Raw genomic sequence first — 15,218 nt, 5'->3', positions numbered from 1 at the left:
GAGCCTGCCCACGACGTACGAGTCCCTCCCGAAGTACTTGGCGAGGAAGGAGTTCTTGTTGCCGACGGTCAGCCTCATTGTTCCCTACAAACCCCTGGCCAACTCCACGCTCATCTCCGCCGCTCCTTCATGTGGTCCACCTAGTTTACCCGAACTCGCCCATCTCATGCCATGTTTCATATGCTCCTTCAGGATCACCCATCCGAAAGAACATTGAGATCAACATATTGTAGGTTTGCACGCTGGTCATGCACTGGACCTCGATCATTTTCATATAAAGCCTAATTGCTTCATCCACCTTTTGTTGTCACAAAGAACCCTTAAGAAGCGGTTATAGGTGACAATGTCGGGGATAACCATTGTTTCCCATCTCTTCCAGAACCTTCATTCCTCTAGTCGGATTTCTTACTCTACACCACCCAAAGAACAATATATTGTAGGTATAGGCGCTCCACTGAGCCTTATTCAATTCTGTCTCCTCACATATCTTGTTGCCAAATTGGATCTTATTGTTAATGGTGACGCATTTTTTCCCTCATCTACTCTTGGCCTCTCCAAGAGATTGTTCGCGGGAGATGAGCGAGATCCAGTCTAAGATGGTGCATAAAGTAAATAGAGAATCTTATTTGACAGAATGGAAAGTCGTTCATATCTCTCATTTCCATTGAATTCCTTTCACTTCTCTCTGCTTCATTGAATCCAAACGCAACCCCCATTCTTTCCGTGCCACGGTTTGGACTGCCTCACAATAACCGCCAGCGTCATCTTCTACTCCGGGAGATTAGCCTTGCAATTCGAGATTCCACCGTCCTCATCTTCTTCTCCATCGCAAAATATGCTGTCAAGATTATCTCGAGCAGCAAATTGTTTGGGAGCCATCGACATGCACAGAGTGTGTAATTGACTTTGACTCCATTGTTGCAAAATAATTCCTTAAAATTGTTGGGAAAATATCAACGTGAATCGGGAAGAACAATGAAGTCAGACTTTGAGGCGTGATATCACTTTCTTTAAGGAATTATTTGCCCCACGAAGTTGCTAATGGTCACTGGCAAATTTCCTCCAGGATACAATAAAGTCTCGATTGAGAATACCGAATAGCAATTTCGGTATATCTCCAGGGTCTATCTAGGAAACAATTAGAAAAGATGGCTGCAGTTTTCTGAATGAAAAAGTATCTCTGAATTCCGAATGAAGAGACTTGATATTCAACTATGCAAAAAACCGACTCACTAATCACACCATTTCGAACAAAAGCGTCCCTTCATTGAAAAGATGTATGGTGAATTGGTACGAAATCAAAAGTCACGTTAAAAAAGATATATGAAATTCGGAATTAAATTATTAAAAAATAACCGCCACTCTATTGTGAACAATCATATTGTTTCAATAGGACAAAACAGTTATTTTATAATAATAAATTCGAAATTTAATAAATAAATAAAAAATGATCGTTGATTAGTGCCAAATCTCGTCCACGTGCACACTCACATCCTTTCGATATGGGACAAGGCACCTCATTGTTTGTTTTACAAACAAACTACCAACAGGGATTAGAATTCTTTCTTCTTCTTTTTTGGTACATGTTGACACCTAAATTTTGACTAACCATTTAATAATAATTTGCATAGAAAATTAGGGATTAAATTTTAACCCCTAAACAAAAATATTAAAATTGCATAGCATATAGTTTAAGTTCATATAGGTTAGTTGCATTCCGCATCGGACCGGCGGTGGCGAAAAAGCTAAAAATTCATCGCGTAAATCGAGCTTGAGCGCTCGGCTCACTCAAGGGATTGGGGACCAAAATTCACAAGTCTAAAAGGCTTTGGTTGTTTTAATTTGAGCTTAAATCAGCTCGAATTAATTTAGCCCATTTGGAATTAAAATAAAATTAAATGATAAAGCCTAAGTCTAAGCCCATTAGGACTAGGAAGCCTGGTTAATTAACCTAGGGTTGCGATATAAATATGTCATTATGCGTCATAATCAGGGGACTCTCATAATTTTCCAGAACGCAACTCCTGAGAGCGCGAGGCCACACAATTGAATACTCGGCCACACTAAAAAACGGAGGGCGTCTTTCCTGAGTAAAGCACGGCCACACGTTCTCGAGCTTCCACTCTCCGTTTAGCTCTCCCCATCCAGTGCCATCATGTCTGCGAGAAACAACATTGGCAAACTCTCTCTCCGTAGCGCCACCGTCTCACAACATTTATCGTTCCCCGACTCAGGTTGGAAAGAATTCTAAAAAAAAAAGTTCCATTCTTTATCGTTGAATTGCCAAGGGAAGTGCAGGAGGAGACCAACGCCCACACAAAAGGTGAGGACGTCATATTGGAAAGAAAGAGACAAAAGCAGAGGTTTTGTGCAAGAAAAGACAACTCCACATCTCTGTGACTTGGCGGCTTGATATTTGGTCTTCACGCCATCGTCAATCTAGTCCAAGTCCCGTTGTTGACAGCATCCCGTGAGATCCCTCAGCAAAGACCAGCGCCTTACGTACACCGGCAGAGCCACCAGCAAGCCTTTGTTGCTTCTTGCAGGTTCGTGGAGTTCACCTCGCCGATCTGATCATCGTCGTGGCTACGTGGAGTACACATCAAACCGAATACCATTACCACGGTGAGTAGCTCTCACCGTCGAGCACACCGTGAGCCCACCGAGAACCCATCATCGAGCCGCCGTCCTCGCCGTCAAGCACCACTGACCGCCGATCCCGTGACCCGCAACCCCGATCGGTGGAAGTTATCCGCAAATTAGGTAAGAACATTATCCAATATCATTTCAAATAATTGATTGCCTAATTTGATTGGTTTAGATATCTTCGGTGGATTATTAGATGTATTTGAATGATGCATGGCATATTCGCAAGATTCCAAAAAATACACTAAGTTAGGAAATTCCTAACTTAACAACGTGTCAGGACGACTATCCGATCTCAACCATGAGATACGATATTCGGTGGCACGGAAAATCTTTATCTTGTCCATAACTATTTGGATACGATAGTAGATTTTATTTTGTTCCCAAATTCAAGCGAATAGCCTTCCATCAATATCCATAACCACATGGATATGATCGTCGGTTTATATCGTTTCCTTAATTCAAAGATAATAAAACAAATCTTGCGGATCGCGTGGACTGGTTTTGATCGTGGTGATTATCTATCTATTTGATTTATTTCCTTTAAAAAGAAAATTCCAAAAAAAAAAGATTAGTTAGGATTTGAATTGATCTTCTTAGAAGAGAATGATGCATGTTTAGGATAGGTTTAGGATAACTTTCTTTGGATAAGTCGATAGGATGACCTTTTTATTTAAATTAGGAATTAGAGTAATTTATTTCCTAGTTTAATTTAGATATTATCCTGATCTCGATGGTTCGTTTTGGGGTGATTTTAATTTCGAATTTTCATAAAAATACCAAAAAGAAGTCACTTTAGGATAGATTAAATTATCTTTTTTTTTAGAATAGATTGCATGTTAATTTAGGCATTTTTTTTAATTCCGAATTTCATTTGAAAATACCAAAAATAAATCATTTGTCCGTCATTAGAATTAGGTCACGTCGTCACATGTCATATAGTTCGCATGCTAGGTTGTATTAATCGCATGTCATTTTTTGCACGTCATTGCATATAGGTTAGTTTGCATTTTAATAAAACGCAAACCCTAAAGAACACCTCGAGTGCCTTGCTTTGTTAATTAGAAATCATATTAGGATTGTCTGTATGATTTTTTACTAACAATGCAGATGCTTACGTTGCATTAAGGTACGTCATTCTCCTAATCTTGCAATTTATTTATTGTTTTCTTGGGTGTTAAATTGATGGTTTGCGCACCCGCATGAATACCTCACATGTTAGAGATTAGGTAATAAAATGGATCCAGACTGCCTGCATAAACATTTTTGAAAAGAAAAGGTACCGAAAGGGCGTTAGACTAGATCTAGCGTAACCAAGTCCCCGAGCTTAGAATCTCTGGTTCGTAGGAATAAAATATATCTCCATATGTTTTATTTAGGTGTCTAATCGACCTACCACAAATAGATTAGTGGCGACTCCAAGCATGAAAACTTTTGCATGTTAAAAACTTAAACCCTAAGTTGCGAATTGGTAGGGCTTGGGAGGGCCCGAGTTAAGCTTAGTCTTAACAATCCATTAGCCAGAGAGAAATTTTAGGTCGCGACAGTACAAAATGTTTCTGATCCACGTTGTTGAAGTTTGGATCTCGGCCAACCCCGAAACCTCCCTCGGCCAAGCAATGGGTTAATCGGATTTCTAGGGCCGCCATATCAATAGGTTTTAAACTTTTAAATGGATTATGCATTTTGAGTCGCAAAATGGTTTTACGTGCTTATAAAGAGCCGTGTTTTTCTCTATTTTCGATTGCAGAATATCTTATTGATGGGTTACAAACATGAGCACTAATAATAATTGTTTTGGTAAATTTTGAACTTTAAAACGTATTATCAGTTTACAAAATACTGTCGTATCCTTATTTACTAAAGAGGTGTGTTTCCCTTCATATTTGATCGGGAAAGCTTCCCCCAACCAGATAAGAGTATAAATGAAGACATAGCCGAGCCTCCAACCAGGAATAGAGTTAAAATATGACTCTTTGCGAGCTCTATTTTTATTTATAGATGATTTTTAAAATTTACTAAATAGATAATATTATCCGAAACCGAATTCAATAACTCATTCACAAAACTACCCTTTGCTCCATTGACAAAAATTTGTTTACTTGTAAAGTTGTGTAAACGATAAAATAAAAAATCAATTACAATCTTAGCATATCTTTCTTTTAACTTTCCTCCATTTAAGCCGAACTTCTCAATGAACAATTAAATTTCTGCTCGTATGATTTTAATTTTGTGCTATCTTATGTTTCAATTTCTCAATTTTTTGCTTTTATTTGGGCCAGATACCGCACACACATTTTTGAATAAATGGTTGTTGCTGCACATAGAAGTGATTTTTGTATAAGTTTGAAATAATTTATTTACCAAAAGAATACTAGGGTGAGTCTCTGGTACCATATTAGTATCGCACTATTCTGGCAAGCAAAATTTGAAATTTTATGTGAAAATGTTATTAAGATAGATATGAGACGAGATCAACTGACCCAAATTCATGATATATATCCATCCATGTTTGTCAATGCACTTGTCCGTGTGACCTCAGTACATGACAAGCTTTAGGTGTCGTCAAAGAAACTTGTCGAGAAAAAAAGTTTATATAGTTAATAAATTGAATGGTTATTAATTTACAAATGTCTAAAGATAGACTAACATGAATATATTGGTACGTGATTCATTTAATATATAGATTCTTATATACCTGTTGGCACCCTTAAGAAGTCAACTTTGATGTCAAAAAGTTAGGAAGAGTCGATGCAATTCACCGTACATCGACTGTGACTTTGAATATGATATTAACTCGGACCACTGTTGATGAGAAAGTGTTAAAAGACTATCAAGACAGAGAAATTTCTTAAGTTGGACCATAGTGATAAAACAGAGTTATCGACTAAATAAAATCAAGTTTGATCATGAGTATTGACCGATTAATAGAACATGATCGGTGTCAACAAAGAGTAAGCAATATATTGAACAGCACATGTGATTTAACATAGACGGTAAAAAACAACCAACAGTCAAACACTGACATCGACCGTAAGAAGCCAACAGAAGTAGGTTGACAAGGGAGGAAAAGTTTTCATTCATTAACTGAGCCGAGTCAATATTGTTCTAGTCAATGACGCAACGAGAAGCATGGACATCGACTCGCGAAATGCGATTGAAATCAAATTGGCTGCAAGGTTAAAAATATCAGGAATAGCAATTTACTCGAAATCTATTTCCGATTGTTTATTTAATTTTATCAATCAAACACTTGCTCTTATTTGTTTGGAAAGATTTGTGTTGTCATTAAGGGTATAATTTCATAAGTTTTAAAACTTAATCATCGAGTTTTTGTTCCTTTTTCGGTACACGATCATCCATCAATTCGGAATTCAAGGACTACGATGTTTGACCAGGATTCCCGTCATTCGAAACAGAATAATTACTACTGCTGAGTCGAAGATTAGATGACAGTTATTTCGGAGTGAACAATTAGAAGTATTTGCAATGTCTGATGTAAAAAAATCCTGTGTCAAATACTAACTTTTTGCCCAAGTGGCCACCCTTCCTACTTGAGAAAGGGGAGATGAGAAGCTTGATTTCCCACATTCTCAAGGGGCCTAGGGGTGGGGACGTTTAATTTCAAATGTGAGTTTCGACTCCTACACTCTGCAAAGAGACAAGGCAAAAGTTTGAGAGTGAGTTGAAAGTTAAAATAGGATAAAAAAAAATACTAACTTACTGCAGTTGTAAGTGATGAATGTAAGAGTAGAGATAAGAAATAAATATAGGCACCATAGAGTTTTGTACACCAGCTTCTGGAAATAATTTTGATACACGTAGCATTACTCAACAATATTTAGAAGGGATATGTTCACTAGAAGTCCTAAAACTTATCACGAAAGTGTAATTGAATCCTAAAACTTACAAAAAGTATAACCAAGTCCTAAAACTTGTCAAATTAGTTCAAATGAGTCCTAAAGTTAACACTGTCAAATTTACGAATGGAAAATGCTGACATGGCTCTGACGTGACTTATTTTAATATTTTCTCTCTCCTACGTGGCAATGACGTGGTTAAAACAACGTCGTTAAAACGACGTCGTTTTTTGCCCAAATTTGATTTTTAATGCTTATTTTATTTAAATTAAATTTTAAAAAAAATAAGACCTCCCTCTCTGCTTGCCCTCCCTTGCCGCCCCATCGCCGGGAGGGGCCGACGAGGGTGAGGAGACGGCAGATAGGGGTTGCGGCCCTCCCCTAGATTGGGCGAGGGGTCGCGGCCCTCCGCTACTGGCGGCCCTCGACTAGGTCTGGGCGAGGGTTGGGGCTCGGCGACACCCGCCTGCCGTCCCCCCACCCTCACCGGCCCTTCCGGCGAGCCTTCCCTCTCTACCTATCCTCCTCCTCCCCATTTTTTTCATAATTAATTTTAACTTATTTTTTAAATTTAATTTAAATAAATTAGTATTAAAATAAAAATAAAAAGTCATGTCATCGTCACGTTGGATAGAAAAATAATAAAAAATTCACGTCAGCATTTTCCGTTCGTCATATTAGACGGTATTAATTTTAGAACTCGATTGAATCAATTTGATAAGTTTTAGGACTTGATTACATTTTTTGCAAGTTTTAGGACTCAATTACATATTTATAATAAATTTTAGGACTTCTAGTGAACATATCCCTATTTAGAAATGGTCCAAAGTGTGAAAATCTATACCCCGACGTACTCTATAAAACCTCTTCCCTGTTACATCTCTCTCCCCATCCTCTCTCTCTCTCTCTCGATGGAAGACGCGTGGGTGTACATCCTCTCTGCAGAATCCTCCTTCCTTCTCTTCCTGTTCAAATAGCAGAGAAGCAACAAGCGAAATCTCCCGCAGGCCCGCCTTCGCTCCCCGTCATCGGCCACCTCCTCCTCGTGAAAGAGCCTGTCCACCGGACCCTCCAGTCCCTCTCTAACCGCTATGGCCCAGTCCTTTTCCCTCTCCTTCGACTCTTGTCCTGTGGTCGTCGTGTCCTCCCCGTCCGCGGCCGAGGAGTGCTTCACCAGGAACGACGTCGTCCTCGCCAACCGCCCCCTGCATGCTTGCGAGCAAGATCATGGCCTACGGCAACACCACCATCAGCACCGCCCCCTACAGCCCCCACTAGCGCAACCTCCGCTGTCTCACTGCCCTCGAGCTCCTCTCGCCGCATCGCCTCGGCGGCTCCCTTGCCGTCCGATGGGAGGAAGTCGGGCTCCTCGTAAGGAGCCTCCACGAGGCGGCCACGGCCTGGGGCAGCGGTTTCGTGAGGGTGCAGATGACATCGAGGCTGCAGGAGCTGTCCTTCAACATCATCATGAGGATGGTCTCTGGGAAGCGCTACTTCGGGGCTTCTTTACGAGCGAACCTGATTGTTCTTCAATTTCCAAAACAAGTTTCATCTATTTTTGAAACAACTGAGCATATACTTAGTTAATTTCTTATACCCAATTCGCGGCAGACAATGTTAAGTGCGGGCACAGACACATCCGTGGTGACAATAGAATGGGCCATGTCCCTCCTACTCAACCATTCGGACGTCATGAAAAAAGCTCAAGCAGAACTAGACAATGTCGTTGGCCGAGACCGTCTAGCTGACGAAGCAGACCTCCAGAAGCTGCCTTGCCTTCAAAACATCGTCAACGAGGTGCTCCAATTGTTTCCGCTGGTGCCCGTCGTAGTGCCTCACGAGTCTGCTGAGAATTGCACGGTCGGCAGGTTCGACGTGCCCCAAGGCACCATGGTCCTCGTAAATGCGTGGGTGATTCAGAGAGACCCAAAAGTGTGGGACGATCCCACAAGTTTTAAACAAGAGAGGTGTCAGGGATTGGAATGTGATCATTCGTACCGGTTTCTGCCGTTTGGAATGGGGAGGAGGAGTTGTCCCGGTGCTGGCCTAGCCAACAGAGTGGTGAGCTCAGCTCTATCCGCGCTCATTCAGTGCTTCGAGTGGGCACGAGTCGGCTAGGAGCCGGTGGACTTGTCGGAGTGGACAGGACTCACAATGCCCAAGTGAGAGCCATTGGAGGCTATGTGCAAAGCGCGTGAGTGCATGATTGCAAATGATCCTGCACAGCTTTGAGAAGGAAGGTTGTTTCTCTAGTGAATTTATCTCGGTCGTGTATCTCCAACGTTTTTGAATGATCAAATAAACGGAAAATAGGAATGACCGCTTCATGGAGGAATGATCGTGAGCATCAGTAGCACACTTATGAGCCTCATGCCGCTTTAGGCCTCTCTCTTAGGAGAAAAATCCTGGTTTATATATTGTTCACGCCTCTGTCTATTGCGGGCATTTGTTGGTGCACCGGTGACTTTGATATGGTTGACCTGGCATATTGAGTTCGCGTGGCTTGTTGAAATCCGTTCCAAAATGAGAATTGATCGAATTCGCAGATAGACAATGGATGCCCAAAACATTGCAAAATGAAGGGTATAAATATGGCATGAAAATTTGAGAAGTGTACAACTTTAACATCCCTAAATAATTAATGGACTAATTAAGTTTAATCTCCCGAAAGATTATAGTATGTAGATCCCTCTAATCTGATAACTCGAATGAATTTAAGTCATGTAATAAGTATTGTCTCACTCGTGTACTTTGGTTTAAAAATTTGGGTGTTCAGTGATTTGTACCATAGATCAATCTCAAAATCCTTTTAACACTGTATTTGAATTTTAGTTAAATTTACATGTGAGTAATATCTATAAATTGTGACGGTTGACACCTAAATTTTGGCTAGTCATTTAGGAATTTATTGCATAAGAAAATTAGAGATTGACCCGACCCCTAGACAAAACTATTGCATGCATAGTTCACATTTATTTTGGACCTATACTTGCCACAATCACATGCGGCGCACATGTTCTGGTCACGTGATAAGGATTAATATCATATTTTGTGGATCAAGGTTTCAAATTAAGATGAAATCGTCCATGCTGGTGCAATCTTGATTGTTTCGGATTAAAAATTTAAATCGAGTTCAAGATAAGTTCGAGGATCAATTCTAATTTGGATATTGGCTCACGACAGTTAACTTTTGAATACTTGATGATATTATCTCTATCGTGATATCTCGTCTTCAAAAGAGATTGAATTGTTCGTAATTTTAAACAAAAGAAAATTTGAAGGCATGAACATGATTTCGGAGATATCAATATGGAGTTGTTTTAAGGTAGAGAAATTCGATGAGGAAATAGTGGACTCTTGACAGATTGAAGTGAATAACGAAATTTTCACTTCAGTGGATTAGGACAAGAAAACAACCAAGAGAGAGTATGGACTAAGGGTGTGAATGACAACATTTCTCTTCCCCAGCCCTATTTCTGGCTAGAAATGAAAAAATCTATTTTTTTTCCCGGATGAGTTTCTGAGCAAAAAGTAGTGTTTGATAACGACATAAAATTTCTGTTTTCGGAATAGAAATTCATTTGATAACGACGCAAAATTTCTATTCCTACCGACCAATGAGCGATAGCAACGACGGTGGCAACGGGCGACAACGGACGACCCGTGAGCATCGGCAGGTGGTAGTGGCGAGCGGCGGCAAGCGGCGGCTGATGGCCTGCCAGCAAGCGGCGGCAGTGGCGGACAGCCGGCCAGCAAGCGGTGACGGCAGACAGCCGATCGGCAAATGGCGGCTAGTGGCAGCAGATGGCCGACGGCCAGCAGCAAGTGGGCAACGGTGGACGGCAAGAGTAAACAATAAAAGAGAGTTGTTATTTCTGTTTCTTTTCCAAAAATATAAAAGTAAAAAATTTTAACTTCTCATTTCTGTTCCAAATCTATTTCTGGGCCAAAATTTGTTCCAGAAATAAAAAATTAAATTATTTTGCCAAACAGATTTTTGTTTTAAACCTATTCCCGGGAACAAAAAAATAAAAAAAAAATAAGAAAATAGAATAGTTATCATTTGTGCCCTAAGAGTCTGATCCACGTGAGTGAGATGCGTGAGAAGAAAAGGACAAACAAACAGAATTGGAGTCAAATTCAATCAGCAAGGAAATTTGAAGCAGCGAGAATCAATGAAAGATAATGGATAATAGCCAGAGTGATGGTTTGAAGAAAGGGTGACACGTCAATCTCTCGGAGGATATCACATATACACGATCTCTTCAGTTACAGGGGAATTCTTTGTCTCGTCAACAAGGACGAGCTCTCTCCCTATAAAGAGAGACGCTCGGGAAAGAAGTAAAAGGAGGGCTCTCTTTCGACACATACGAAAAAACACAGAGAGAAAATTGAGAGAAAAGAGAGTGAGCTCGGCCAAGTCCTTTGTGGCCGAGCTCCCTTCCCTCGCGGCAAGAACTGTGGCCACGCCTCCGACGACTCGCTGCTGCCCCTGTCTGTGACGACGAATCCAACCACCTTGAGTCGCTGTGTCTGCGGCCTCAACGAGCCAACTAATCTGAGCTTGCCTGACGTGTTGCCACTCCTCCACGAGACATCCCCGCTGCAATCACCGGCATCGTCCACTGCTCCAGACCAGCAGGCCCTGTCTTGCCGTTTTCCTTTGTCGGAGCTGCACCTTATCTCCCGCCGCTGCACGACCTGTGGCCGCACTTCTAGCAACGGTGTCTAGCCCAAAGCTTCCTTGGCTAATCCTTTGCACGCCAAAACAGCCCCGTGGTGCTCTTGATTAATTCTTTGCAGGTTCTCGGTGGAGTTCCAAGCTGTTCAGAACAAACCAACGCTCCTGCATCAATCCAAGCGAACCTTGTGACATCAGCACAGCAATCTCAGAGAAGCTTTGCAGATCCTTAGCCGTGTTCGGTCAAAGCCCAACCGTGAGTCATTCCCCGTAGTGAATCGTCGAGCACACCGTCAGGAGCCCCTCCTTGGCCGAGCACCACTTCACCGGCCACACGAGCCATCCGTTACGAGTTCGAACTTGGAAAGTCGATCTCTAAATTAGGTAAAAAATCTTATCCAATTTTAATTCGAATATTTGACTATCTATTTCGATTGATTTCGTTATCTAATTAGGATATTTTGAGTGAATATGCATATCCGAAATACCGAGTAGCCTTTAAATTAGGGATTTTTCTCTAATTTCACAACGTGCTATGATCATCAATCCGATCTCCCGCCTAAGAAGATATAATTCGTGATCGCACGGAAAATCATCAATATGATCTCCTACCCGAGATATGATTCGCAATTGCGTGGAAAATTGGCCAATCCGATCCTCATGCCCGGGATATGATTCGTCAATCTATTGTTTCTAAATTTAAATGGATATGGATAATATTTCCTGTGATTCAATGCCGTGTCGTGTGGATTTGATTTCTTTCTATCTTCGTTGTTTTTAATTGATTTTTTTTCCTAAAAAGAATCCAAAAAGATTAGATACAATTGAAGAGATTATTTTTTAGGATAGATTGCATGTTTAAATTAGGGAATTTAATTAATTTCGAATTTCAAAAAAAATAAGAATAAACATGTGCATGTCATATAGATTAATTGCATCATGCTTGCATGTCACCTTGCCATGTGTCATTGCTCGCGTATCGTTTAGCAATTATATGTTAGGTTCATGTAATTGTGTGACATAATAGAATAGTTACATAATGATTTTTGTTCGTCATTAGAATTCGGACATTTAAATAAATCGTATTTAGACTAGTAGCATGCATTCCATATAGTTTAGTTTTCACTAAATAAGAGAAAATTATGAAAAAATATTTGAGTGAAATTGCCTGTTAATTAGAAACTATATTTAGGGTGATGATGTGATTTTCTAACTAACATTATAGATATTTTCGTTGTTTCGAGATAAGTTTTCCTCCTTATCTTTGCAATTTGTTTACTGCTTTGCTTTATTGAGTGTTAAATAATGGTTGCGCACCTGCATGATCACCTCACATGTTAGTGAATAAGATAAATTAATCTAAGTTGCCTATCAAAATATTTTTGAAAATAAAAGAAAAAAGGTACCGAAATGGCATTAGAGTATTTTAGTGTAACAAAGTCCCCGAATCTATGATCTTTGGTTCATATAAGTAAAGTAGAACTCTCGATACTTTACTTGGGTTTCTAATCGACCCATCAAAAATAGATTAATGGTGACTCCAAAATGAAAATAATTTGCATGTTAAGAATTTTAACCTTAAGTTGCGAATTGATATAGGCTTGGGAGAGCCGAGCTAGATTTAGCCATAGTAATCCATTAGCTGAACCCCTAGGTAGTGCACAACTTAATAAATTCTTAAGTATGGAGAATGCCCACAGACAAAAGTGATGTTGAACTATAAAAAAAAAAAATGAATTTTAGTCGTAAAGAAATTTGTATCCCCAGTGAAGTCGCCAAGTTGTCACGACCTCACCTCCCGCGGGTAGCACCACCTAGGGGTTTGGCTAATGAATTATTAAGTCTAAGTCTAACGGGCCCTCCCAAGCCCTACCAATTTGCGATTTATGGTTCAAGTTGTTAACATGCAAATAATTTTCATTTTGGAGTCGTCACCAATCTATTTACGGTGGGTCGATTAGAAACCCAAATAAAGTATAGGGAGATATACTTTATTCCTACGAACCAGAGATTATGAGTACGCTAGATTTACTCTAACGCTCTCTCGGTACCTTTTCTTTTCATGAAAATGTTTGAGCATGCAATCTAGATTGATTTTATTTCTTTCTAACATGGGAGGTGTTCATGCGGGTGCGCAAACCACCAAATTAACACCCAATAATCAAAGTATTAAATAAATTGCAAGATAGGGAGAATCACTTACCTCGAAGCAACATAAACATCTACATTGTTAGCTAGAAAATCACATTAACAATCCTAATATGATTTCTAATTAACAAGCAATTCCACTCAATGTATTTTTTTGGGTTTTCTCTTGATTAAATGAGAACTAATTTATATGCAATGACGTGTAAAGTATGACATGCGATTAAATAATCCTAACATGCACACTATATGACATGCAATTAAATGACCTAATTCTAATGATATGCAAATGATGTATTTTTTTTAAAAATTCGGAATAATAAAATTGCCAAAATTAACATGCAATCTATTTTAGAAAAGACAATTTAATTTACTCTAAAGTGACTTCTTTTTGGTATTTTTTAATGAAAATTCGGAATTAAAATTTCCCTAAATAAACTATCAAGATTAGGATAATATCTAAACTAAACTAGGAAGTAAATTACTTTAAATCCTAATTTAAATTGAAAAATTATCCTATCTTTCTAGCAAATCTAAGTTATTTAATTCTATTCTAAGAAAATTATCTAGCTATACCCTAAAAATTGTCTAAGAAAACAATTCAAACTTTAACTAATCTTTTTGGATTTTCTTTTAAAGGGAATAAAATCAAGCAAAAGATAACCGCCACCATCGAATCAATCCACGCAATCCGCAAGATTTAGTTTATCATCTTTAAATATGGAAAACGATATAAATCGGCATATTGATGGAAGGTTACTCGTTTAAATTTGGAAACGGGATGAAATCAACCATAGTTATGGATAGAATGGAAGATTCTTCGTGCTGCCGAGTATCATATCTTCGGGATCGAATTGTCGTCGTCCAAGCACATTGTCAAGTTAGGAAAATAACTTGGGCTATTTTTTAATTTCTTGCAGATATGCTTGCATTTACCCGAATATATCGAAAAATCCACAAAAGATAACATATTATCCACATTAGGCATTTAAATATTTAAAACGAAATGAGATAATATTCTTACCTAATTTGCAGATAAATTCTAAATTCAAACTTGATCCGGATCGGGACTGCGGGTCATGGGATGACCGATGGTGGTGGTGCTTGACGGTGATGGCGGTGGCGCGGACAAAGCTGGCCGTGGGGAGCTCGTGGTGACTCACAGGGATTGGCAAGAGGGCGGCAAGCACAGTAGAGTGAGGAGAACCTGTGGCGAGAGCACGGGGACGAAGCTTGACTTCACACGTTTGTTCTTCCTTTATGTTATTTGTTTGTGGAGAATGCGGGATCCCAAGAGCATGATGTTGTCTCCTTCGGCAGCGAACTCATTCTCCACCAATTGCACTCGGTTTTGTCCTCCTGTGAACCTGCAAACAAAAATCGTCCCCGACAGGGAGAGGAAAAGATGAATTCTTTTGCTTCTTTCTCCACTGAAGCACTTCTCTATTTAATTATTGCTCTTTTGGCGATCGCTCGACTCCTCACAAACGAAGGATGGAAGACTGGCCGCGTCAATATGATGTGAACAGACCGCAGAGAACGAGCGAAGACACCAGCGAGCAGCAGATGGATCTGGGAAAACTGTAGGTGCGGTACCGAGGCCTCGCCTTTGTGCGTTGGCTCGCTGGAAGAATCGTCGTGGGCTGGGGCTCGTCGGTATAGTGGATGGAAGCTAGCAGGGCAGCGGCGAACAGGACAGCGAACTCGATATTGGAGCAGCTCGTCACAGGAGCTTCTTGGCTCACGGTGGAAGTAGCAGGTGTCGCGGCAGCTGAGTAGCAAGCGTGGAGCAGCCGAGAGGCTGGACGTCACGGAGGAGGGCAGCACGGCGTCGAGCGACTGGCCGTGTGGGGATCTCGGTCAAGGTTCGGCCGAGAGACTCCTTT

General features: G+C 40.3%; 1 pseudogene; it reads left to right on the top strand.

The window, feature by feature from the left end:
- The first annotated feature begins 7,414 nt into the window (after positions 1-7,414).
- Positions 7,415-8,841, top strand: LOC130139787 (cytochrome P450 81Q32-like; annotated as a pseudogene).
- The last annotated feature ends 6,377 nt before the right edge of the window (positions 8,842-15,218 follow it).

This window comes from Syzygium oleosum, unplaced genomic scaffold (assembly GCF_021117445.2).
Source record: "Syzygium oleosum isolate NSW1041296 unplaced genomic scaffold, Sole_v2.1 Sole_v2.13, whole genome shotgun sequence".
In the NCBI taxonomy this organism is placed as follows: domain Eukaryota; kingdom Viridiplantae; phylum Streptophyta; class Magnoliopsida; order Myrtales; family Myrtaceae; genus Syzygium; species Syzygium oleosum.
The sequence above is the reverse complement of the archived record's forward strand: the minus strand, read 5'-3'. Positions and strand labels throughout refer to the sequence as shown.